The sequence below is a fragment of the Phyllostomus hastatus genome, unplaced genomic scaffold (genome assembly GCF_019186645.2).
Source record: "Phyllostomus hastatus isolate PE091 unplaced genomic scaffold, TTU_PhHast_1.1 phas_scaffold_1674, whole genome shotgun sequence".
NCBI lineage: Eukaryota > Metazoa > Chordata > Mammalia > Chiroptera > Phyllostomidae > Phyllostomus > Phyllostomus hastatus.
The window spans coordinates 23,410,394-23,435,460 of record NW_025334011.1 but is presented as its reverse complement, the minus strand read 5'-3'; the positions used below and the strand labels follow the sequence as shown (position 1 = coordinate 23,435,460).

At 39.2% G+C, this 25,067-nt stretch overlaps 1 protein-coding gene and 1 non-coding gene across 3 annotated transcripts in view; both read left to right on the top strand.

Moving 5' to 3' along the window:
- FAM107B (family with sequence similarity 107 member B) overlaps positions 1–25,067 on the top strand; it is a 200,758-nt gene that overhangs the window by 82,737 nt on the left and 92,954 nt on the right. The window contains exon 1 of one of the 2 annotated variants that reach the window (XM_045858010.1): positions 3,312–3,422. The exons of the other annotated variant lie outside the window; for it this stretch is intronic. The gene's annotated coding sequence lies outside the window, so the exon portion shown is untranslated. Of the gene's footprint in view, positions 1–3,311; positions 3,423–25,067 lie in introns of those variants that run through there. 2 annotated transcript variants of the gene reach the window in all.
- LOC123831383 lies at positions 21,687–21,749 on the top strand. Its single transcript, XR_006787904.1, has one exon. It is a non-coding gene; the product is annotated as a U7 small nuclear RNA (small nuclear RNA).

Below are 25,067 nucleotides of genomic sequence, written 5' to 3'. Positions count from 1 at the left end.
TAGTTAAGATCCTTCATTATCGGCATGAGTAGGAAAAAAGTCTTTTTTTTTTGGCCTAGATTTTCTTCACCTGTGAAATTAGTGAACTTGCCTTAAAATCTAAAGAGACGTTTCTCTGGTGACGGGGATGGGAGGACATGGCGGGTGAAGGTGTTGTCTGTTGTAAGCAGGAGAAGGAACAAGGTCATGCTCTGGACTGAGGTGAGGAGAGGCTTCCTGGCCTTCCTGTTACAGATGGAGCAGCGTGCTCCCAGCTCACTTTATGTTGCATTGAGACAGTGTCAGACTAATGAAATTTGCTTTTCACATTCTCAGCATTTCCCAGGCAAAATCTATGAAGTGACATTACCACCTCCTGCTCTGAACCACAGCATCCATTCTCCTCAGAATCTCCAGAGATCAGACTCTGCTTTTTCTCCCATTTCCACGGGCAGAGAGCTAATCGTTTCCAGATTTCTTTTTATTATGGAAATTCAACAGGCCACTTATTGTTCATACATGGGAAGGCACAAATGTGAATAAAAATGAGGGTTTGGTTTAGCCTTCTGTGTTCAGCTACACTTGATGCATTGCTGATCCACTGCACTTGTGCCTTGAAGAGGAGTGGAAATGAACCTGCACAGCAAATGTTTAGTTTTGATATTGTGCCCACACACTCCATGAGACACCTCAGTAGTTTTATCACCTACGATTCTCTATCCAATCCTATGTCTCTTTAGCACAGTGAAGATGGTGGTATGGAATTTTCTAGAAGTTTCTCTAGGTCATAATGTGAATCAGTTACGAGCAATGACATTTTCAGTGTGGTAATACTTGGAGCAGAATTACCTAATTTCTATGCTATTTCACTTTATTTTCTTGTTTATTTGTTTAAAAGTTGTTATTGGGCCTTTATAAGAATGCCTTAGTGGATGCCTTGGTGGTGTTCCTCAGATGCTTGGAGTGTCATACTGTAAACCGAAAGATTGTGAGTTTGATTCCTGATCAGGGCACATGCCTAGGTTGTGGGTTTGGCCCCTGGCTGGGATGCATACAAGAGGCAACTGATCTGTGTTTCTCTCTCAAATCGATGTTTCTCTCTCTCTCTTTCTCCCTTCCTCTCTCTCTCAAATCAGCAAGCATGTCTTTAGGTAAGGATAAAAAAAAAAAGAATCTCTTAGGGTAGAAAGAATTGGGAAGGTGACATTAATATACAAAGCAGCAAGGATTGAAGTAGCATACATATTAAACTGCTCAAACTGTAAAGTGATGGTCTTTAACTGTTTTCATCCTGGAGGCATCTCTCTACCCACTTCTCACTTCCTTTCCCTGCACGTGAATAAAAAGGCGGAACTTGTGCAGCAAGCTATGTGTTCAGATACCCAACCAACTCTGCCCTTGGAGCATACTTGTCCTCTCATTTGCAGTATATGGGGAGTGGAAATCGCCATCTAGAAGTTCCAGGTGACTATTGTCATAGATGCTCTTAGGGGAGAGAATGTGAAGTTTTAAGTCTCAAAGATTGTTTCCATTGTTGTTGTTGCTATTTACCCATGTTTTCCTGAAAGCATTTAAATGAAATGGCACTTTTTGTCCTAGGGTTTTCTGAAGTCAGCTTCTTTATTTTCCTGCTCGCCCCACAATTCAGTTTAACTTGACTTGGTGGCAACCAAACCTTGCTACACACTTAAACATTTCCTGATGGATCGATCAGCCACTGCTCCAGATTCTGTACATGGGAGGGGCACAGGGTTAAGCAATATGGTTGAAAAGATAGTAAGGGATTTGTCCTAGGGTTGCTTTTCAATCTTTCAACACTTCACATAATATTGAAAAAATATCATTGTCTGTATCAAAGATAAGGGAGGCAGGACTGATGACCCTGGGGGGCACGGTGAGAACAACACTCAGTGCCCCATCCCTGCTGGTTCCCTGCCTTTCACGTCAGTGCACACTGGCCTTACTTCCAGCACCCCCAGGTCTCTGCTTGAGGCATTTTCTTCCAGAAGCTGTTCTAATGCCTCTGAAGAATAGCCCTCAAAGTAATCACTGATGGAACTGGCTGATGAAATACCCTGCTCACTGGCCTCCCAGGCAGAACAGCTGCGGAGCACATTCTGCATAGGCTCTTGGAGTTGCCCCAATATGGCGAAGCCCCAGTCACCCACAGACATAGCTGGCCGGACAGAGCCTGTCTCATTGCTCTCTCCCTTCCTGGTATTCCTTCACCTCCACATACTGGGTTGGCCAAAAAGGTTTGTTTGGGTTTTTTTTCCATGAAGATGGCTCTAGTGGTGCTTAGTTGTCTTTAACTTCATTCAAAACAATTTTGTTAGATTGTATTGTGACAGCTGTCAGATCAACATGCATTTTTAAAAAAATATCAAAAGTGGTGAATTTTTATATAGCCATTTTAATATTGAAAATGGAAGAAATTATGCAACATTTTCGGCATATTATTTATACTTTATCATTTCAAGAAAGGTAAAAATGCAATTGAAATGCAAAAAAAAATTGTGCAGTGTATGGAGAAGGTACTGTGACTGGTCGGATGTGTCAGAAGTGGTTTTCGAAGTTTCGTGCTCAAGATTTCTCACTGGACAACGCTCTATGGTCAGGTAGACCAGTTGAAGTTGAGACATTAATTGAGAACAATCAGTGTTACACCATGTGGGAGATAGCCAACATACTCAAAGTATCTAAATCAATAAAGTTATTGGTGAAAATGAAAAATGTGTCTTTCATTTTACAGAACAAACGAAACAGACCTTTTGGCCAACCCAATAAATTGCTTCTGGGGGAACCCAAACTAAGAGGGACCCTTGGTGCATTCACTGCACCGAACACACTGTAACATATTTAAAAGCATCAATAATCCTGACAGAGATCTAAAAAACCCCCTAAATGCAAAATAGCTACTTTGATTATTATTATATTACCTGGTGAAAATGATGGCATTCTTAAGTTTCCTAAAATTCTCTGACCTTTTCTGAATGTCTTCTGTGTTCTATCCTTACATGTCCATTGGGGATATTTAATGTAGAAAGGAATGGGTTGTTTCTCTCTGAAACTTAACAATCACACAAAACATTTGTTTAGATACTGCCATATTTTGGCTCCATTGGAGCATGCTTGATTTCGGTGTAAGAGTGGATTTGCATCACAAAGTCATTTACTCTTAAGTTCCAAACATGGGCCTGAAAGTTCAGCTTAATTTCTGACTTGATCTGTGTGAACTTGAATATTCATCTGTTCTGTTTTGAGCCTGATTTTTAAAACAGCTTAGAAAAGAACACCTCAAGTTCCTTATTTTCAGCACAGAGAAAGAATAAGAGAAAGAGGTAATAAAAGGCAATAGTAAAATGTTAATGAAGACCGGCCTCCAACAAGTCGTGGCTGAGAGCTGATATGCAATCTACATTCCACACAAATATTTAAACAGGGTGAGTAATTCTGAAAACCTGAAAGGTGATTTTAACTGCTTATGACTAAGGTTGCAAACAGGGCAAACTAAGCTTGTAGATATGTTTTGTTTGGTCTGCAATTCTTAAAATTTTTAAAAATTGTTTGTCAATGTTCAAAAACTGGAAAAGTTCTTGTAAAAAATATACGTTCCAATTTCTCTTGAGAAATTGCAAGAACTGACCAACCCAGACCTGCATTCCTAAATGGTTAAAAAAAAATCAGCTGCTGTTGCATTTGCTAGAGGTTCCTTCCCATCCTGCCTGTGGTCTGCAGAGCAGATAAGATTGTGTGGGGACCATTGCTATGGAAACAGGCAAGGAAATGCTAACATCAAGCTGGAGAGCACTACCTCAGCTAGTGATCTTTACACAATTCCCCAAAGCTCCTGCAGTTACCTTTTCTTCTGTGTAAGAGGCTAATACTGTACTATTCAGAGGCTTCTCATTTCAGTAATGGAGGATGACAAGTATTTCACAACTAGTAAGGGTACCACAAGGAAACAGAATCACTTAATGGATGGGTGTGGCTAAATAGCTAGAAGTATAGTTCCAGCTGGCACCTTGGTGACATAGGACATTGAGGTCTCCAGAAAAGCTACAGGGCCACAAACTTTTCCTCTGAGCCTTCTCCAATCATAGGAACTGAGAGGGCTATAGTGAAGGCCTTCTGTTTCTGCTTTTGCTCAGCAAGGCTGATATAAAATTCCCTTTGTGAGCACATTCCCATCTGGCTGTGTGCCTGGCATCTTCTAGATGGATGTCAATCAAGCACGGCTCTAGTATGTGTAATCATCATGGAAAATTTCAGCTTTTCTATCCAAGGAGCAACTGACAAAAGGGATAAATTGCTTTTGGCTTTTTCTGAGCCATAATAGCAGAACAGACCAAGGACCCAAAAAGTCGGGGTATGTTTTGCAAAGGCCTGATTCTAGTAGTTGGCCATAATTGTAAATACTGTGGCATCCATTCATTCGGTCACATGGTTAATTTGTTCACGTGTTCAGTAAGTGCCTATGGAGCCTGTTTTCTATGCTGGGCACTGAGATAGGGCTTTAAGTCTCATCTTTTTGGTTTTTCATTTATCCAGAACCTGTTACTGCCCTCAACCCTAATAGCCATGTTTCCAGACTTTATGCTTTACCATTTTTTCTGTGCCTGAATTATTTTCATGTCTTCCCTGCCCTAAGTAGGTCCACAGTATGTAATTCCATCCAACAATTTAAAAAGGCTTAAAGAAAATGAATAATTGCATCAGTTTAGATAACTACGACTTTCTCTGTTCCTTGCCACTTACAACCCATTGATTGTATATGAGTTAATCTGGTCCAGCTGCCATTTTTAATTTGTGCACATTCAGGGTCACCTTATCTGAATTGTTCTTTTCTAACAATTGAACATAAAACATCTGGTAACTAGGCTTGTCTGGTACTCTAACAATAACACTAGCTAACATTTATTAAGTACTTGCAATGCATTAGGCACCATGCTAAGTGCTTTACATGGATTTCTTCTTTAATCCTCTTGACAACCCTAAGAATAGGTAGTCTGTGTCTCCACTTCGCAGATAAGGAAACGAAAGCTTAAAATGCTAATTTACCCAATGTAGTCCTGGTTGAGTCCACAGCCCTATACTCCTAGCCATTTTCAACAAATATGCAAAAAATCCCCTACCATACTGAGAAGGTTGATTTCATCTCCATGAATTGAGCAAGTTTATCAGCAGGGATCTTAGATATGGTATTCTTTAGAAAGCCTAACCCTGCTGGTTTCCTTTAAGAAGTAAGTGCTGGGGTAGGTAGGGTGAGTTCTTGGAATTTGCCCTGGGCATATAAAGTTACACTTTGATTGAGATAAAGAATAGAAATGAGAGTCCTCATTTAAACAAACAAAAAAAAGATTTGGTGAGGCTGAGTATCTCTGTTTTAAATCTGTTTCACTCTGTTGGAACATTGTTTAAATCTGGTAGAATCAAAGACAATAACAAATTTACCCCAAACTTGGCTCTTCTTTCCAATTGTACAATTTGTACAATTTTTGTTTATAGTGTCAACATCCATCTTGGCTTCAAGCTTCAAGGTCATGTTTGATTCCTTCTTTCTGCTTAACCTCCAAATCACTGAGTCTCTTTGCAGTATTTCTCATATCTGTTTCAGCTTTTTCAGTCCTGTTGTCACTCTCCAGCCTAGGTCATTATTTCCTCACACCCAATCTACAGCTGACCCTTGAAAAACATGGTTTGAACTGCGTGGGTCCACTTGTACACATATTTTTCTGATAAATACTGTAAATATATTTTCTTCTCCTAAAGATTGTATTAATAATGCTTTCTCTAGCTTACTTTATTATAAGAATATAGTATATAACACATAAACATATGAAATACATGTTAATTCACTATTTATGTTGTTGATAAGGCTTCTTTCTGGTCAACAGTAGGATGCTAGTACAGTTTTGGGTGAGTCAAAAGTTCTATGCAGATTTTCAACTGTGTAAGAGTTTGATGTCCCTAGTCCCTGCATTGCTCAAGGATGGAATATATTTTAATAGTCTCCTAACTAGTATTTCTGTATCCGGGCTTTACCTACTATTATACATCCTACGCACCACCATCCCTCCCAATGACTTATATAAGCTAATTTTGCAAACCAACCTAATCCTCTCTTAACATTTCTCTTATAAGATCGGGAAACTTCTTAGGGTCAGGATTATATCTGTGCATTTTTGTCTCCATCATGGCACTCCACACAGTGCACAAAGAACAAAATCTTGATTAAATCTTTGTGAAATGAAGGAGTTAAATGTAACAAACTTGGAGAACTAAGCGTGAAGCACCATGTTGAATGATTTGAGAATCTGAGGATGAATAAAACATTGTCTCTGCTCTCAGGTAACTGATAATAAAATCGCATGTGTGTGCACACGTGTGTTGTTATGGTTTGCAAGTGGCACACCTGGATAGGCTGTCTGAATGAAAACAAGATGCCCATTCACTTCTGGTTCTCTCCTGGCATCCTTGGCTCTGTGGTGTCCACTGGAAAAGCCGAGTCTTGCCTGGTGTTACCATGACGTCTGAGCTTTGAGAGCTGTTTCCTTTCCTTCTAAGCCTAAGAGAGATTATTCTAGTGATATCTGAATAGCTTGAGTTAGCTGTGTATGAGCACAGAGGAAGTGGTTCCCTAGCAACAGGAGCCTCTGAAAGCCTCTTAGCGCTCAGTGCTTCTCCCAGCTTTGTGTTTTCTCTCTCGCAATATTGCGCGTCAGCAAAAGGCAGTGACTGCACCTGCTCTGAATTAGGGCTGGTCAGTTAAACTCACGTAGTTCAGTTTTACTAAGTCGGAGGGCCCTGTTCCTCTTTCGGTTAAGCTTCTTCATGAGGTCTGGGGCCTGTTTTGCTCCTGGTTAGATGATAATTACCTCAGATCACACTTCTGTTTTTGTTTTTCAGATTTTGACCAGAAATGGAAAATGCTGAGGTGCTCAAAGACCATTTTACTTGAGGGTTTTTTTTTAAAGAAAAAAATATTTTTTGCACCTTTTTCAAAAGAGCTAAATCTCTTCAGAAAAAGTTGAATAGACTTTCTTCTTCTTTAAGAGTTTATTTTTACCCCATTCTTTGTTTTTCCACAGAATTATATTGTCAACATCTCAGTATACAGTTTCATACACAAAATGGCTGGGGAAACAATAAAATATCTTTTTACAGCATCGCCTCAATCTAGCAAAACAGCTTCTAGGGACCGTCCTCCTTAACTGGGGGCACTGGTCCTGTTCCTGTTCCAGCCCCAGGGCCCTATTTTAGAGTGTAAATCTGTACAGTCCACAGCACATAGCTCTAGCCTGGGTTCAAAACTGCTGACTGGAAACACCTTGTTTCATCTTCAAATAATAATCTGCATGAGAACAACAATCTTATAGGAGATGGTTATCCATTTTTAGCTACCAATTGGCCAGTATTGATTGGTAGTGCTGAACTTCCTCCACCCAAGGCTGCTGGTGGTGCATGACAGACAGCATGTGGCTAATTATGATTGAGCCTAACAGCTTCTAGAATTCTTGTCATCTATACCTTTTAAAATATTTTAGTTCACTTATTCATTTAACCAGCAAGTATTTGTAATTGAGTGTGTCCTCTGTGGAAGACATCATGTCGTGTCTTGTGGGAAAAACATGAATGACATAATCTGTAATCTTAGGGAAGTCTCACTTTAAAGAGGTGGTAGATTTGTACCCACATAATTATCAAGCAGGATTGTAGCCTAAATGAAGATAATGATGCAATGGTAGATGTTCTCTTTAATCAGCTCTATCTAAGGGGGCAGCAGTGGAGGCTAGGGTGAACCCAGCTTTCTGAGTAATCCAGTAGAGTGAGTGTGAGGGAGGAAGACTGAGAAGTTACATCTGTTCTATGGGTAAACAGAAGACTAGGTCTCCAAGACTATTCTTTTAGCTCTTTTTATTAACCTTCCGTTTATAAAAACAACAAAATGGAACAGCAGAATCCCCTGTGTCATGATATTCTGTTTGCATCTAAATGGGCTATTTTTAGTTAATGTTAAGAGTTTGACATATGTGAGCCAGAGTGACATAAAACAGAAACCAGAAAGAGAATTTATCTGGGATCTGGGAAAAATAAAAAAATAAATCCTAGCTAAGGGGACATTTGAATAACCATTGTTTATCTTAGTTTCCTCCCAGGCTTTATTTTCTCCTAGCAAATGAGAAAGGAAGAAAAATGCATCTCAGGAGACAAACCCTCAGGGAGCCAGGCTCTCCCTTTAATAGGCATATCCCCCCACCAACTGAGGAGTCTACCCAGGGTAGTGTGCGCTGTCACCACCATGGTCACGGTCAACCAGACAAATCGAGTTATAAATCAGTGGAGATGTGGGAAAGAAAGTGTCAGCTGAAGTCAGACAGCCATAGCATGCTCTTTCTTAGGCTGCCTGAGACTAAAGGGGAATGGAAAAGTCATGTTAATGTGTCCAGGTAACGAATATTTGGGGATCATTTTAGACTTACTGAAATAGTCCACTGCCTTCTGCAGAGTAGACACCTATTACAGTTGATGAAGTGGAGAATATGAGACAGGCAATAAAGGAGCTTTTTTGTAGTCAAATAGGTGATTTCTATCCTAGGACACACAGGATAAAGTATAAAGAGAGACCTCTCCTGTCTGGCAAAGAAGAAGAAAGATCTCTGCATTTTTTAAACACCATCCTACCAATGCCCACGTTTGTACAGCATCCTTCATAATGCTTTTGCAATCATTTAATCAAATCTGTTATTAAAATATCTTGTCATAGGGTGGAACAGATAATAACTTTCACTTTACAAATAAAGAAACTGAGTCATAGAGCAAGTAAGTGACTTGTTAAGGTCATGTGGCAAATTGAAAACAAAACCAAGATGAGACCCTTACATTCACTGGCTCCTAGCGTAGAGGAAAACATCAGCCATTTGTAGTAATTATGTCTGCCACTGTGCATGGTACTGAGGGGCCTTGGCAGTAGCAGGTGGCATAAGTGGGAGAGATTGTGAGGTTCTAAGAAAGTCAAGCTCTGGTTTGTTGTTTGGGAAATGTTATTAGCTGTAAAATAGGAATAAGAAGACCTATCTCTTAGCTAGGTGTAAAGATTAACACAATGTAATGTATGGAAAATGCACAATGCCAAGTACACAGTACATAATTAAATAAAAATTGAATATGAAGAGTGCTTGCAACATAGTGAGTATTCAATAGATGTTAGCCATCAGCATGTTATTACTGTTATTGCATTGTTGTTGCAGATTCCTGGAGACACTGGCCTCCCTCTACAGCTCTGCCATCTCACGGCACTAACGGCTTGAGTGGACAGAGAGGGGTAATAAGATGTCACAGGGGGAGGGGACATGTTTTTCCTCCTTGCACTTGATCTCTCCTCCTTGTTATTGGCACCATTAGGTCATTCCCAAATAAATATTATGATAATAGTTTAAAAAAATCTTACAGTGAACAATTGTTGTTTTATGTCTTTGCCCAAAAGGACTTTAAATTGACCCCTGGAATGATTGCCTGTCTGCCTGCGATGGCTGCTGAGGTTCTGTACTGAGTGAAGGTCCGTCATCCGAACCCAGCCTGACTCGCCTTTGCATCAGTTCGTGAAACCCAAGTACTGTGCTCAGTGCAGCACCTTGTATTTTTTCAATCCAGTGTTGGCTTGAATCATTCAGAAGTCTCATGTGGCAGAGGACCCCACACTCTCAACATGTGTTTTGTCTGTTTATCTATCAAATTGGTATTTTATATATACATATAACATTATATATTATGTATATATAATATGCATACTACAATTGAGTCCATTAGAAAGTTTCAAATTGATTTTTTATCTACCTAGAAAAAAACTGCATAGTGTGTAGGACTTTGTTGATGATCAATTATATTATTTAAGCAAACACATTTGGTTAAAGCACATTTTCTCCTTCTGCTAAAGCTTCTGGTACGGAAAGCAGTCTCTTCATTTGTGAGGCAAAAGAACATTCATCTGGTGGGATATAACAGAACCTGCATAAATCCTTTCAATCTAAGCCCACTTGAAAGTGGAAGAAAATTATACTAGGAAAAGGGTGAAATCATTATAATTGGATTATAACATCTTTAAAGCAAATTTTCTATTTAAAAAAAGATTGGGAAAAAAATGTCAGAACTGGGCATGTCCTTTGGAGGTAAAGGATGAGCTAACAGATTTTGGGTTATTCTGTCTCCTCTGGCTTCTGGCCTAGGGATCACACCTGTGTGGTCAGGGGAAGTTTGACAACTTTGGTGACTGGAGCCTCAGTCTCCCTTATCATTAAATTAATGGATTGGGGCTCTGGCTGGTGTGGTTCAGTTGGCTGGAGCATTGTCCCTTAAACTGAAGGTTCTCTGGTTCGATTCTTGGTCAGGGCACATGTCTGGGTTGCGAGTTTGGTCTTTAGTTGGGGCATGTGTAAGAGGCAACTGATTGATGTTTCTCTTTCACATTAATGTTTCTCTCTCTCTCCTTCTCTCCCTTCCCTTTTCTCTAAAATCAATAAGCATGTCCTTGGGTGAAGATAAAAAATAAACAAACAGAAGAAAGGAAGGAAAGTAGGAAGAAAAGAAGGAAGGAAGGAAGGAAGGAAGGAAGGAAGGGAGAGAAGAAAGAGAGAGAGAGAGAGAAAGGAAGGGAAGAAGGAAGAAAGAGATTGGAATACATTGCATTATCTCTAAGGCCCTTCTAGCTCTAAAATTCTGTACTGTTAGCTAACATTTAGGTAAGGTGCTATCCTAGGAAATCCAGTAAGCGAAAAGAAAACTTGCTGGTTTTATTTAACTTGGAGGAAAGCACCCCCTTATTATCCAGTATCTGCCCCCCAGACTGGTCGTATTAGGTTCATGTGAGAGCTCTATTGGTACAAGTTCCAAGAGAACTAAAGCAGACAAAAATATCCCTTGAGAGATGTGGATCCAAAGAGAGTTCACCTAGGATGTGCTAAAGTGAGCAATGGAGGCAAATGAAAAAGATGGTTGATTACTTCCTATCGTTCTGGAGAAACCATTCATGCATGCATTCATTTAACTGACATTTATTTTAAAACAGTACAGTATATGTTTTAATGTTTCAAGCTCTGGAGTTAGATACCCTGGGTTCAAATCCAAGTTCTACTACTTATGTGCTTTGAGGCCTTGAGCAAGCTACTAAATTTTTGATTTCTCATCTATAGTTTTCATCTGAAAGACTTGTTATGAAGGATAAATAAGGTAATACATATAAAATATTGATAACAGTGCCCAGCACATAGACGTCATTCGTTGTTAAGTGTTGTGTGTGTTACTGTGGCCAAGCTCTCTGTTAGATGTAAATAGGAACTCAGAGATGTCACTATGGTTAAGATAACAATAATCGTAATAACTGTTTTCTTGTTATCTTTGAAAACAGTTCTTTAGGGAACAAGATTGCTTAGGCCCAATCCAAAGGTTATTTTGCCCTGTTTTAACATTTCAAAGACTTGAGTGTCGTCTACAGAGAAGTTTTATTTGAACTTTGTAAGGAGATAAATTTTCTGTAGGAAGAATATAAAGAGAAAAGAACATAATGCTTCCAGTTTGATTAGAAACTTTTAACAAGTCCTTCCATTTCTAACAATATGGAGGACTTTATAAACTGAGAAATACTGGTTTGACAAAAAATAAAGAAAAAAACAATCTAAATATGTTACATAAACATTAACAATTTTTTTTTGTAAATGTCCAGCTAATTGTTAAAGAAAGAATGGAAATTCCTAGGGACCAAAATGAAAGAGGCAACTAAAAACCAACTAGTGATCTTGTACATCAGGGCCTTGGTAGGATGTCTTGGAAATCTTGGGTCTTAGGTTTGGTGCTTACGCGAATTGTGGGAGAATGTTAGTTATCTTTTTCTGTGCAAGGCATTACACCAATTTGTCTAGGAACAACAGAGATTTGTTATCTCACAGTGTCTGTGAGTCAAGAGTCTGAACTTGGCTTAGTGACCCTGTACAGTGTCTCCATCGCCTCAATTAAAATGTCAGCTGGGCTGAGGTCTCCACTGAAGAAGGAGCCACGTTTGTTGGCAGAATTAGATCCTACATGGTTGTAGGAATGAGAGCTTCTATTTTTTTCCCTGTTGTTGGCCAAAGGCTGCCCTCAGTGCCAGGTGAGCTTCCTAAAAACAGCAGCATCAACAGGGCAGCTTTCTTCTTCGCAGGAAGGGAGTGCTCCAGCGGGATGGGTACTAGAATCATATGTAAAGTAATCATGTACATGCCATCATCCTTGCAATGGTCTGTGGTTTAGAAGCTGTAGAAGGTCCTGCCCGCACTGGAGAGAAGATGCCACAAGGGCATGAACTCCAGGAGACAGAGATCATGGGGGATCACCCCAAGATTCTGACTGCCACAGGGTCCTGTGAGAGGCATGGTGTTGTAAATGAGACCCCTTCATTAAACCAGTTCTTCCATCTTGAGGAACTACACCCTCATTTCAAGTGAGATATCAAGGAAACTTCTCTGTCTCAGCACAGACTATAGGGGGAAAATCTTTCTCATGAAAATTCATGATCAAAGTCTACAGGATGCATGGGTTTTGAGATTCAAGCTTATTGCAGAGCCCTGTGACTCTCCAAGTTGAAACATGAACATACAAAATGCTCTGGATCAGTAAATTCTCAAAAATCATGGAAAACCTCTTTGGAAGGATGTGCCCATGTCCTTTGAAAGAATACCACAGACAAAGCTCCATTGAAGGCAAAGATCACAATTCCGAATTATGAAACCTATGAGGAGCTAATTCATTGTGAGTGAGAGGCAGCAGTCTCAAGAAACAGGAATAAATCTCCAAGAACTTAATTATGGGCTGAATTGTGTCCCCTCCAAATTCATAGATTGAAGCCCTAGCCCTGAGCACCTCAAAATGTAACCCATTTGGAGTTAGAGCCTATAAAAGGGTGATGAGGTTAAAATGAAGCCCCAGTCCAATCTGACTGTGACCTTAGAAGAAGACAAGATTAAGAACCAGACACAGGCAGAGGGAAGACCATGTGAGACACAGGGAGAAGACGGTCACCGACAAGCCAAGGAGAGAGGCTGCAGAGGAATCCAACTCTGTCAGCACCTTGATTTTGGATGTCTGGCCTGCAGAACTGTGAGGAAGTCAATTTCTGTTGTTTACACTGCCCAGTCTGTGATATTTTATTTTAGTACAGCAGCCCTAGCAAACTAGTACAAAAAGGAAAAGGCTAAAAAATAAGAATGTTAAAAGTGATAAAGAACATAAGTAAATAAAAATATGAGAATTAGACGTGATGTCTTAAACGCATAATACAAAGACAGGAAAACCCCATCCCAGTCCACTGTCTAGTGCTAAGGGGACTGCGTGCAATGGCCACACGATCCTCCACTGTGAGCTGAGACTCATGGTTACAACTCATTTCAGCCTTTCCCTAGTTTTAGCTATGCTCCACAAAGTGGCACAAAAAGTGACCAGAAGTGTTTTAATTTTTTTTTGTGGGAGTAGAACTAATAAAAGGCTAATCATGCCAATCAAATGTTTATTGAATCAATATTTTCTCTGGTCACTTTGTGAATAAAATTTGTCAGCTTGCAGATTGGTGAATTATAATTCTGAGATTTGGGGGCCAATAAAGAATTAGTCTGCATTCATCTATTTATTCATTTGCTCAACAAATATTTGTTAGACCCCTCTTATGTATTATTTAATTTAGTTTTTTTAATGAGAGGTAATTTAGTAATTTGTGAGTTAAGGATTAGTTTGGTCTGCTCATGCTTTTATTCATCAATAAATTAATTTGTTTTATGAATTTAATTTAGATAATTTTTGAAGAAATCATTGAAGTTATTTAGTTCATCCTTGAATTCTTTTTTTGTTTGGGTAAAAATTTTTATTTTTACTTTAATTTTAATTGTTGTTCAAGTACAGTTTTCTGCCTTTTACCCCCCATCCCAGCCACCCCTGTCAGTCCTCCCCACCTCCCTCCTGTTTCCACCCCCCTTTTGTTATTGTCCATGTGTCCTTTATACTTGTTCCTATAAACCCTTCCCCTTTTCCCCTGAAATTCCCTCCCCTCTCCCCTCTGGTCACTTGAATTCTTAATGTTTATTACAAGGCACTGCAAGTTCCTGAGACGCTCTCTGAAGTATCACATTGATTAAGACTTGCTCAGGATAATTCTAACATCATTTATACCTTCTTGCATTATTATTTGAAAACCAGGAGTCCCTATGTAGTATATGTACAGATTCTCTCAAAGTGTTATGTCAAGGTTCTCTTTCTATTTGTCAGTTTCACAATGAAAGACCTATGTAAATTAGCTGTGATCTCTTGAAGGGAGCCTCCATTCAATGAGATGCCTTTGACTAGCTGTAAGATTGTACATAGGTTGTTTATTCCTATACAGGCCTCCAGTTAACCTATGAGCCCCTTTCCTCTCTGGCACTTTTTGTCCTGGACCCTGTCTTCTCTGTCATCTGCAGGTCAGCCTCTCAGTCCCTCTGCCACGGCCTGTGTTTCTGCTTCCCTATCTCACATCGTGCTTATCTTCTCTTTCCTGGCCTTTCTTCATGCCCATCCTTTCCCTAAGGAAAAGTTACTTTTGGATATCCTTTACGTAATCCTTTTTCTATGCAGATTTCTGAATACTATGGGAGGAGATTTTGATTCTGACGGTCAGAAGTTTGGACTTCTTTTTCCTGGACACAGGGACCTGAACTTAGAAGGGCCCTGCATTGGGCTCAATGCTGTGTTGTCACCACCTTGAAAGGCTCAATCAGTTTTTCTCACAAGGGGCTGCACATTTTCATTTTGCATTGGGCCCCATGAGCTATGTAGCCAGTCCTGCAGCACGGAGTGTTCTCAAAGGGTCAAGAGTGGTGCAAAGCACTAGGAAAAAGGAACAGTCAGGGCTGTTTATGACATCATTGGTGTGGGGGAGGGAGAGGTCGGGGAGGTTAGAGGAGGAGGGAAGATGGGATTATCTTTCAGTGGTGCTCTCTTTCCCCTGGGAATTTCCTTAAAGCGCAGGCTGGTGTTGAAGGGCATGGTGGTAGTCTCCTTTTAAGTCAACCAGGGATTATTTTGACCATAGTCAACTTTAACCTCTTCCTGAGGAATCCCTGCCATAATCTAGAAAAGGAACCTATCTCTAAAAGTAGATTGATTCTAGCCCTGTCCAGCTGGCTCAGTTGATTGGAGAATCATACCATACACCAAAGGTTGTGGGTTTGATCCCCAGTCAGGGCACGTATGGGAGACAACTGAGTGATGTTCCTCTCTTTCTCTCTTCCCGTCTCTCTAAAATCAATAAACATATCCTTGTGTAAGGGTTAAAAAAGTAATAAATAAATAAATAGGTAAAGATTGATTCTAATAGTCCTGCCATGAAATTTAAACATCTCTTTCATCTAAATAGGTAATCTAATGTAAAAGACAAGTTTATCCCAGAAAAGTCATGAACAACTTAGAAGTAGCAGTAAGGCACTTGTTTAGTGGATGTTGGATATAATATGTTGTGGTAGAGGTTCAGAAAAGAAATCCTGGGAGAGGAAACTTGGAAGGGAAAACTTTGCTGAAGAGGTGCTAGAGTGGTGTTCAGGTAGAGCTCCGGGGAAAAACAGTGAGATTCATGTGTGAGAAGGAAACAAAGAAAAATATGCAAGGTAATTGCAAACTGTCCAGAAAATAAAAAACCTGTCTACATCAATTTAAACAGAATGGTTTTTATAATGATCTACATGATAATAACAGAAGCATAGTTGAGATTGCAAATCTGTTTGCTTGTGTTCATTGTTTTGTTGGCTCTCAACAAATGTAAAATAATAATAAAAATCCATTAGGTAAACCATTTCAAACAAACTAGATCCCATTATAATTCATGGAATTTCAAACCATAGCATTTGAAGACCCTTTGCTGAAATGCTTTCAATCCAGAAAATTGACCACTCTTAAAGAGAGTTCATTTTAAAGCATGATTTTGAAACTGAGAACTGAGTAAAATATATACGTAGAATTCAGCTCTATCAGGTGCATTGTCTCTTATTTTCAGGGATTCTCTGGGAGCAGTGGGTATTTGTAGGCCATCATAAATTTTGCTGCTGATTATCATGCTCAATCATGCATTCAGATATTTTTCTGCAAGTCTATTTCCAATGTGTGTTTTAGCCCTGAGGGGGAAGTGAGGGTACATTGAACTAACAACCAAGTTTTAATATTGGGTATGGGGCATAAAGTGTTTACTTTAATACAAACTGCTGAAGCGAGCAAGAGAATGACATTTTGCGTGCTTTCTTTAAAGTCTTGATTATCACACTGAGCTTGAGGTAAGAGGATAGAAAATTCTGCAGCCAAGGAAACCCCTATCCCTGCACAGCATCCTGTAGAAGAAGACAAAGCTGCCTTAGAGAGATTCACCGTGACACATGCTGTTCACTCATTGTGTGACCTAAGGAGTATACAGGTATTTTCATTACTTTAGATTGAAAGCTTGTTCACACTTCTGTGGCTTAATTGTTTTTTAATATTAATACTTGATTTTTAAAAGTATTAAAAGTCATAATTTTCCCCTAATTTATAAATCTTATTTTGCTATATATAATGCTAGAATATTTTTACAAATCACTTTAAAAGCTCTTTGATTAATCTTTGGTCCCATTTAAAACCTAAGCTCCTTTAAATATTTTAAATACATGTATATGTATGTAGTTTATATATTAGCTTTATTTTCAAGTCTTCAACTGTCTCTCTAACACCAAAACTTACTTCATATGAATCTAATATATATAATATGATACTGTATAAATTACACATATCGACTTAAATACAATGCTAAATTCTTCTACATTTTTCAGTACTGTTTACAAACTATGTTTTACTTTGTGAACTTACTGATCATGAGTCTGAATCAATTATCCATATCAGTTATTAATTTAGACAATATAAATACTTCAAATACAAGACACAAACAATATATATAGAGATCACAAAAAGTGTGACTACTATGAACTGCATTTACTTAGTCATCTTTAGATTTAGTTCTAAGCTGGCTAGAGTTAAAATAAACATACCCACCAAGGAACCAGTAACAGTGCCCCACATTAATTTCATTTTCCTCTCCTAGCATTTTTGGGTAAACTGTGCTGAGGAAGTGGGATTTCCATTGCAAGTGCCAGAGACCTTGGGTGAGACTGAGGTGCAGGTAGGCCAGCGACTGGCCTGGGTGGGGAACGAGGAGCTGCAGACGTCCAGTATAATTTTTTTCACTAATAGACTGCCTTACTGAGCCTTTAAAAAATTATGGAACATAAAATTACCTACTTTAAAATAAAAAAAAAATTCGATGGCTTTTAGTGCATTCGCAATGTTGTGCCCTCACCCCTTTATTTAGTTCTAAAATATTTCCATCGCTCCAAACTAAAGCTGGGTGCCCACCATACGGTGGCTCCTGTTGTTCACTGCCCCCGGCTCTAGGGAACCACAAACCTGCTTTGCGTTTCTGTGGAGCTACCTGTTCTGGATATTTTATATAAATGGAAACACACAATAAGTAAACGTTCATGTCCAGCTTCTTTAAGGTCTATCCATTGTATAGTGTGTAGCAATACTTTATTCCTTTTTTAGGGCCAAATAATATTTCATTGTGTGGATGTACTACATTCATCCATTGATGAGCATTTGGGATTTCTAACTTTTCAGTATTGTGAATAATGCTGCTATGAACATGCCCACACATGGGTTTGTGTGAGCATCCGTACATACCTAACTTTGCGGGGTTAAGTGGTAATTCTAGGTTCAGCTTTCCGAGGAACTGACAAACTGTACCTCAACCATTTCCACAGTACCTCAACCATTTTTCACCCCATTAACAATGTAGGAGGGTTTTAATTTCTGCACATCTTCACTGACACTTGTTTTCTCCCATTAAAAAAAAAAATTTAGTAATCTCTAGTACGTGTGAAGTGGTATCTCACACCTACTTCAATTTGCATTTCCCTAATGACTAATGATGTTTGAGACTTTTTAAATAATGGATTATGCTAACAGAGTACTCCTGTCCCACACCCAGGGCCCCTGAATTCATGCTAATTTTCTCTAATTACTCTCAATTGTGTCTTCTGATTAGGGCAAATTATATTAAGTTAACTTCCCTCCAAAACCCAGATTTATTCCCTTCATTGCATTCAACCAATATGTTAAATGTTTGTTTCTCCTCTGAATTCTCCTTTATATTCTCTCTACCACACGGAGCTGCTACTTTAAACAGATATTTGGATGACACCCTTTAGATTCTGGGTGTCTTTCCTGACTGTTTAGTGGCATGGTCAGTTTCTAAAGTCATTCTAGTTATAATATTCCAAATTAACATTAAACATATGGGGAAGTAGGAAATTTTGGACTGTGAGAGAAGTGTATTTTGATAGAATCAGACTGAAGTACATTAAGAATGAATAACCACTCATTTCAGAAATTTTCCTTTTTAATCATATGGCCACAATTTAGACTGTGCTGTTGGAGCAACGACGATTTGCCTAAATTGCCCTGGTGGTAACTGACACGTGGGAGGAAGCAGGCGAACTGGTACGTCCTTTGCCAAGCCCTCTCACAAGATTTATAAGTGATGGCCAAGAGGTAGAATGAGATGCAAATGTCTCAGATGGGGGCAGACCAGAAACTAGTTCGGAGGCCGTTGACCATGTCCTCAGTGGTACTTTTTATGCATGGCCCAAGACCTGTGCTGAGATACATGGAGACTTATATGACACCTAAAGCTATGAAATAGTCCATATCAAATGCCACAATCTTTCCATGAAAGTTAGTTCCTGTGAACACTGTTACCCCAAATGAGGAACCGAAAAGCAGAAGTGGTAGAGGAGAATATGCTCTTTTGCATCTGACTTCCAAGATCTTCAACTCTTGGACAATTGCATGGTATAATTTGAATGGAAAATTATAAATTACCATTCAAATATAAAACAGTATTGTTTTTATTGTTCCACTAATGAATTGTATGTTGTAGACAGAGGAGAGGGGAGGGGGTCTCAGTTGATTCATGCTACAAGAAAGGTCTTGTGTAAACCCAAGGCCAGGCAGGGACTGGCAGTGGCCAGCAGTGGCCAGCAGTGACCAGCCCTCAGAAATCTAAATAAAATCATCACCATAATAGGAGATGGCTTTTTTCTTCTCTTTGCTTTGGCAGCTTCAAAACAACCACTGTCTTAAAAGAGTCCCAAGTGTACTTTGGGGGCACCCAGAGTCCCAGCCTCCCTCTGGCCCTAATGAAGGAGGAGGATGTGCTTGGCTTTGATGTACAGCTGTAGGTTTTCTAATGAGGTAGGCAGGAGATCAGATTCCATTAGGATGTCTCCTTTTAAGTCTTGATTATTCAGCAGCCCTATTGAAATTAGCTGTTCATTTATCCACGAGCAGCTGCGCACAGTGTTGGACAGTTTTGCTTGTAGTATCAAACTGAGTGGGACTGGAGCACTCCTGAATACTTATTTAACTCAATTATTTCTCTGTGCCACGTTCTTCTTAGCAATAGCACTAGATTCTAAAACCACTCAAATTGCACCATAAAAATGACCAAGAAATGTGATCTGGATTGTAAACCACAGCTCAGCTCTAATATGAGACAAATTCTTTCTGTCCCTTATGCCTGTTTCTCTTCCACGTGACATTAATGCCTATTTTGGCATGTCATGTCACAGCTGCAAAGCAGCGTTGGTCCCTTCTGTTTGTCTGTTCTTATAAGCTCCCTGCAGGGCTGCCAGAAGAGTCACATTCATGACTCTCAGACCCTGGCTGGAGCAATGACAGAGTAGGGACCAGCTCTGCTCACTGTCCTGGGAAGGCATGTAGGGACTAGATGAGGCTTTGCTGGAAGGTCAAAGAAGAAGGAATGAAGGATGACTCTGAGACTGGGCAGAGATTTACTGCCAAGTTGAAAATTTGGCAGGGGTGGGTAAGATCCTCTCTCTCTCTGTATCTGTCTGTCTCTCTCCCTCTCTCTGTGTGTCTCTCTCTCCCTCCCTCTCTCTCTCTCTCTCTCTCTCTCTCTCTCACACACACACACACACACACACAAATGACATTCTGATCAATAGAATTATTGAAATGCAACTAGGTCAATGGGCCACCAGAAGTACAAGTGTTTCTTCTTCTTGAATACTTACTGATCAAGATAAATAAACTTTATGTATGTGATTTGGTTTATAAGACCTCTGTATTATTGATTTAATAGTTCCACTGCCTACATTTCCCCTACATTTGTCAGCTGCTTGAGTTATTTTACTACATTTGTCATACGTGAAGCTTGAGGTGCCCAAATATGGAAAGCTACTCAGGGACCTTCAAGCTCCTTTGGAACTGACTCCCAAGTTCTTTGCACTTTGAGATCAAGTGGGCCAAACAAAACTGTGGCCCTGTGGGAACTGGCTCTGCCACTCCTCCCCCTCCGCCCCCGCGCCACCCCCTTTCCAACCAACGTTGGAATACCTTCCACATTTCTCACATCTTCTGAAGAGCTTCGTGGTTTTACTTATTGTTCTTTTGACCACTAGATGGTTTATATTGTTAATAGGTTTCATTCAGAGCTTCCAGTGGCTCTTTAATTGCCCTGCATGTGCTTTCTGAGTTGGGCCCCAAACTCACCTGCTTACATTGTTTTATGTTTGCTGGGAACTGTTTGAGGGCATGTACCATGGAAGTTGATGACACAGACAACTGACTTTTACAATGCTCCATTGTTCAGAAGAATGCCCTGTAACTGATGTTGGCAAGTTTATTCAAGTGTGGGGTCCTCAGCAACGTTTAGTGTTCATGTTGAGAAAGATGAGTTTGACATCTTTGTTAAACAATAGAAAATTAAGGGAAAAATGGACTGTTTTATATGCCTTTAAAATGCAAAGTCTAACTGTGACCAATGTAGCTTAAAATCTAAACTCATCCTCCTCCTGCATAATTGTGCGTTTGTGCCCATCTCCATATCTGTGTGCTGCTCACTCTCCTTGGAATGTCTGTATCCTTGCTCTAGTGGATGTCCTTTTAAGAGACCTCTGCTTACCTACCTCCTGGATTAACTGTCACTCTAAATTCTCCCTGTGAGATGTGCAGGGTGAGTTCCAGGACATGCTAGATCCTTGCAGCTGATGGTTACCCCTACCTACACACTGTTGCTTTTACTGACTGAGTTGTTTGATAACTGAAAATAAGATATGTTTGCCTGAAACTTGTTTACACCAGTTGTTATTGTAATACTGTAAAATAATTAAGCATTAAATGAGTCAACAAAATTTGAGTGCCAAAGGGAAGAAGGTCATTATTATGAAAATCAAATGCTTGGAAAAGAATGAAATGGGCATCTTAAGACAAATGCTGTCAAATTAGGCATGGGCAAGAAAATAATATAAGACAAATAAAGTACTAAAAATCAAGAAGGATTCTCTACTCAGATTGGTTTACAATTTTCTCCACTTTCTGGCTCCTGTTTAAAGAAACTGGAAATTGAATAGTTAATGGGTTATTAGTGTGATCTGTATAGGAAAGAAAACAAGGGAACTCCAGTTACAAGGATTATGCTTAAAAGAAAACCTTGATCCTACAATCAAGTAAACTGGTGGACAAATGCTCAATATATGTTACTGTTTAAATTAAGTGTTTCAGGCATCCATTGTTTTTACATAATATACTGCTCTGATTAATAGCCCATCTATCAGTGCTTACAGCTCTTTTTGAATTTGTCTAGTAGGTCTTCCTGTCTTTACCGGAAGACCCACAATTATAAAAATAGCCCATCTATCTGAACCAATAGCTGATAAAAGTATTTCCAATGTACAGACCCTTTAATATACTTCTTAGGTGCAGTTTCTACCAGGAAGTTTTCTCTGACTCTCCTCTCCAGTCTGGGTGAAGAATCCCTCATCCTGGCTCCTGGCCGTTTGTCCATCGCAGCATTTTATGGGGTCATAACTGTTTGCTTTGTTGTCTGTCTTCTCCACTGGGCTGTTACCTTGCTGAGGCAGGGAACTCTATTATAATCTCCATAGTCTTAGGTCCTAAAACACTGCCTGGCCCCAGGATAATATACAAATGCTCACTGAATGAATGTTGAAAGACAGACTTCATTAAAGTGTTGATGGAACAACTGAGATTAAAAATACCAGGTATATTACTTTGTGGAAAGACCGTGGAAAAACTTTGTTGGTATGGGAGTCATTTCTCTGTTATTTAATATGTGTTATGTCATGAGCTTAAAGAGAAACTAGTTGGGGGTCACAGAGCAACTCAAATATATTTATTGTTTGCATTGTTTTGACACATATTCTAACTGCAAGATATTTTTGTGGGTCTTTTCCACCCTGCGGAATTTTCCTTCCCCTGTTTTTTTTGCTCTCCACGTGCTGTGTTCTGTTCCCCACAGCTAACAAGCAAGCTGTGGACCAGGGCTGCTTCCACCCTACATTGGCTGGGAAAGCTTCAAAGAATCTGAATCCTTCTGTTTCAAGTCTTGTTGACTCTTCCTCTCTTCCCCAGTCTCAGTCGACATGTGCTTCTAGTCTGGGAATCTAGAGGAGTTCTTAAGGCCCTGTATCCTGTTTCCTTTAATAGATTTCCAGGCTAACTAAGCTAAGTGTTAGCTTCCTTTTCGTCTTTTACATTCTTTAATTCCCTGGTCTTAACTCTCTAATCAAATGTCTGGCTTTAATTTTCCCTTGCCCTGTGGCATTTGGTTTATGCCTAGCCACAAAAGGTTCCATTTTGTATACGTTTTGAAAAGTGGCCCACAACAGGAAATATTTCATCCAAAGTGAACATTATCATTTGGACCCCTAAACATTTAGAACCAAATGGTCTGCAGTAGGAGTCAGTCACAAAACACAGACAACACAGGCACAGTTTAATAGCAATTTTTTAAATGAATCTATTTATGATAAGCAGCAGTTTAATGTGGGTTTTGTAAGCATATAAATACTGAATCTGATGCTTCTCATATAAGCCTGCCTCTTTTCTGGAGTCCCCGGAAAGGAACGCCAAGTTAAAAAAAGAGGGAACCTAAGAAATAAAACTCTCTTTATTGAAAATGACATGATTATCTCTATTAAAAGTCCCAAAGGATTCTTGAAATGAACTACTAGAATGGCATGAGAATTTATCAAATTCATAGGATATAAAGTCAACCCATGGAAATCAATTGTATTTCTATATATTGAAATAAATAATTGGAAATTAAAATTTTAAAATTTATCCTTTACAATAACATCAAAACCATGAAATATGCATGGATAACTGTAACAAAATATTTGCAAGGTTTGTATGCCAAAAGCTATAAAACTTTGGTGGGAGAAATTTTAAAAGAATAAATAGAAAGATACAGCATACTTATGCTTTAGAAGACTAAATATTAAGATGTCAGTTCTCCCCAAATTTATCTATAGATTAAAGATGATCTCAATTAAAATTCCAACAAATTTTTTGAAAAACATTGGCCTGTTGATTCTAAACTATGTGTGGGAAAGCAGAAGACCCAGCATAACCAACATCATTTTGAAGAACAGAGAGGAACAACCCACAGTGCCTGACTGTAAGTGCTATAGCTGTCCCTGCCTTATGTGCAGTTCGGCTTTCCATGCTTCCAGGTACCCTTGGTCAACTGCAGTCTGAAAGTATTAAATGGAAAGTTCCAGAAATAAACAATTCATAGCAGTGTGAGGAAGCCTCCCAATGTCCTGCTCTGTCACACGCAGGGTGTGAATCACCCCTTTGTCCAGCTGGACGCTATTGATGCTCTGCACGCATTAGGCCTTAGCCGCCATCTTGGTCATCAGATCTATTGTCACAGTATCAAAGCGCTTGTGTTCAAGTCACAGTTATTTTACCGAACAATGGCCCCAAAGTGCCAGAGTAGTGATGCTGGCAATTCAGATATGCTGAAGAGGAGACATAAACTGCTTCCTTTAAGTAAAAATGTATGTATATGTGGTATACATGTGGCACTATGTATGGTACTTTCCTGTACATAGGGTACTATCCAAAGCTTCAGGCATCCACTGGGGTTCTTGGAATATATTCCCTATGCATGGGGGGGGGAGGGATAACTGTACTATATAAAGCAAAACAAATAATACAGTGTGGTGTTGTTGAAAGGATAGATAGATAAACACATGGGAAAGACTAGAAAGTCCAGAGATAGATGTATTGCCAGTCGTCCTTGGCATTCCTTGGCTTATGAATATATCACTCCAGTCTCTGCCTCTGTTGTCACATGGCTGTATTCTTTCTACATGTCTCTATTTTTGTGTCTCTTCCCCTCTTCTTATAAGGACACCACCCTACTCTAGTATGACCTCATCAATTAATTCTATCTGCAATGACTTTATTTCCATATCAGATCATATTCTTAAGTACTGGGAGGGGTGGTGAAGACTTCAACCTATCTTACTGGGGGAATACATTTCAACTCATAACATCATACACACCAACAATTTCACTGCTAGGTATTTACCCAAGAGAAATGAAAACATATGTCTTTATAAGGACCTGTGTGAGATGTTCATAACAGCTTTATTCATAGTCTAAACATCTAGCAACTGTAAATGGATGAACTGTGGTCCAAACACCTGTACAATGGGATACCATTTTACCACATGGTAATAAAAGAACCAAATTATTAATACATGCAAGAAATGTGGACAAATCTCAAAACAATATGTTAAGTGAAAAAAGTTATATCAAAAAGAATAAAAACCATATAATACCATTTATTCAGCATTCTGGAAAAGTCAAAACTAAAGGGGTAAAAATCAGAGGAGTAACCCTCAGTAGGGACTGGAGGTAGGAGCCAGAAGAGTACTGGTCACTAAGGATCAGAAGGCAACTTTCTCAGGTGAAGAAAATATTCTCTTTCTGTTGTGGTGATTATACAGCCACATATATATATACCCTTGTCAAAATTCATAGAACTATGCTTTAATTATAAAGAGTAAATTGTACTGCATATAAATTATACCTTAAGAAAACTTTCACAAAAATTCTAGGTACTACAATTTGAACATCAAAAGTACTTAAAAAAATAGAACCCAAGGTTCTTTGAGATC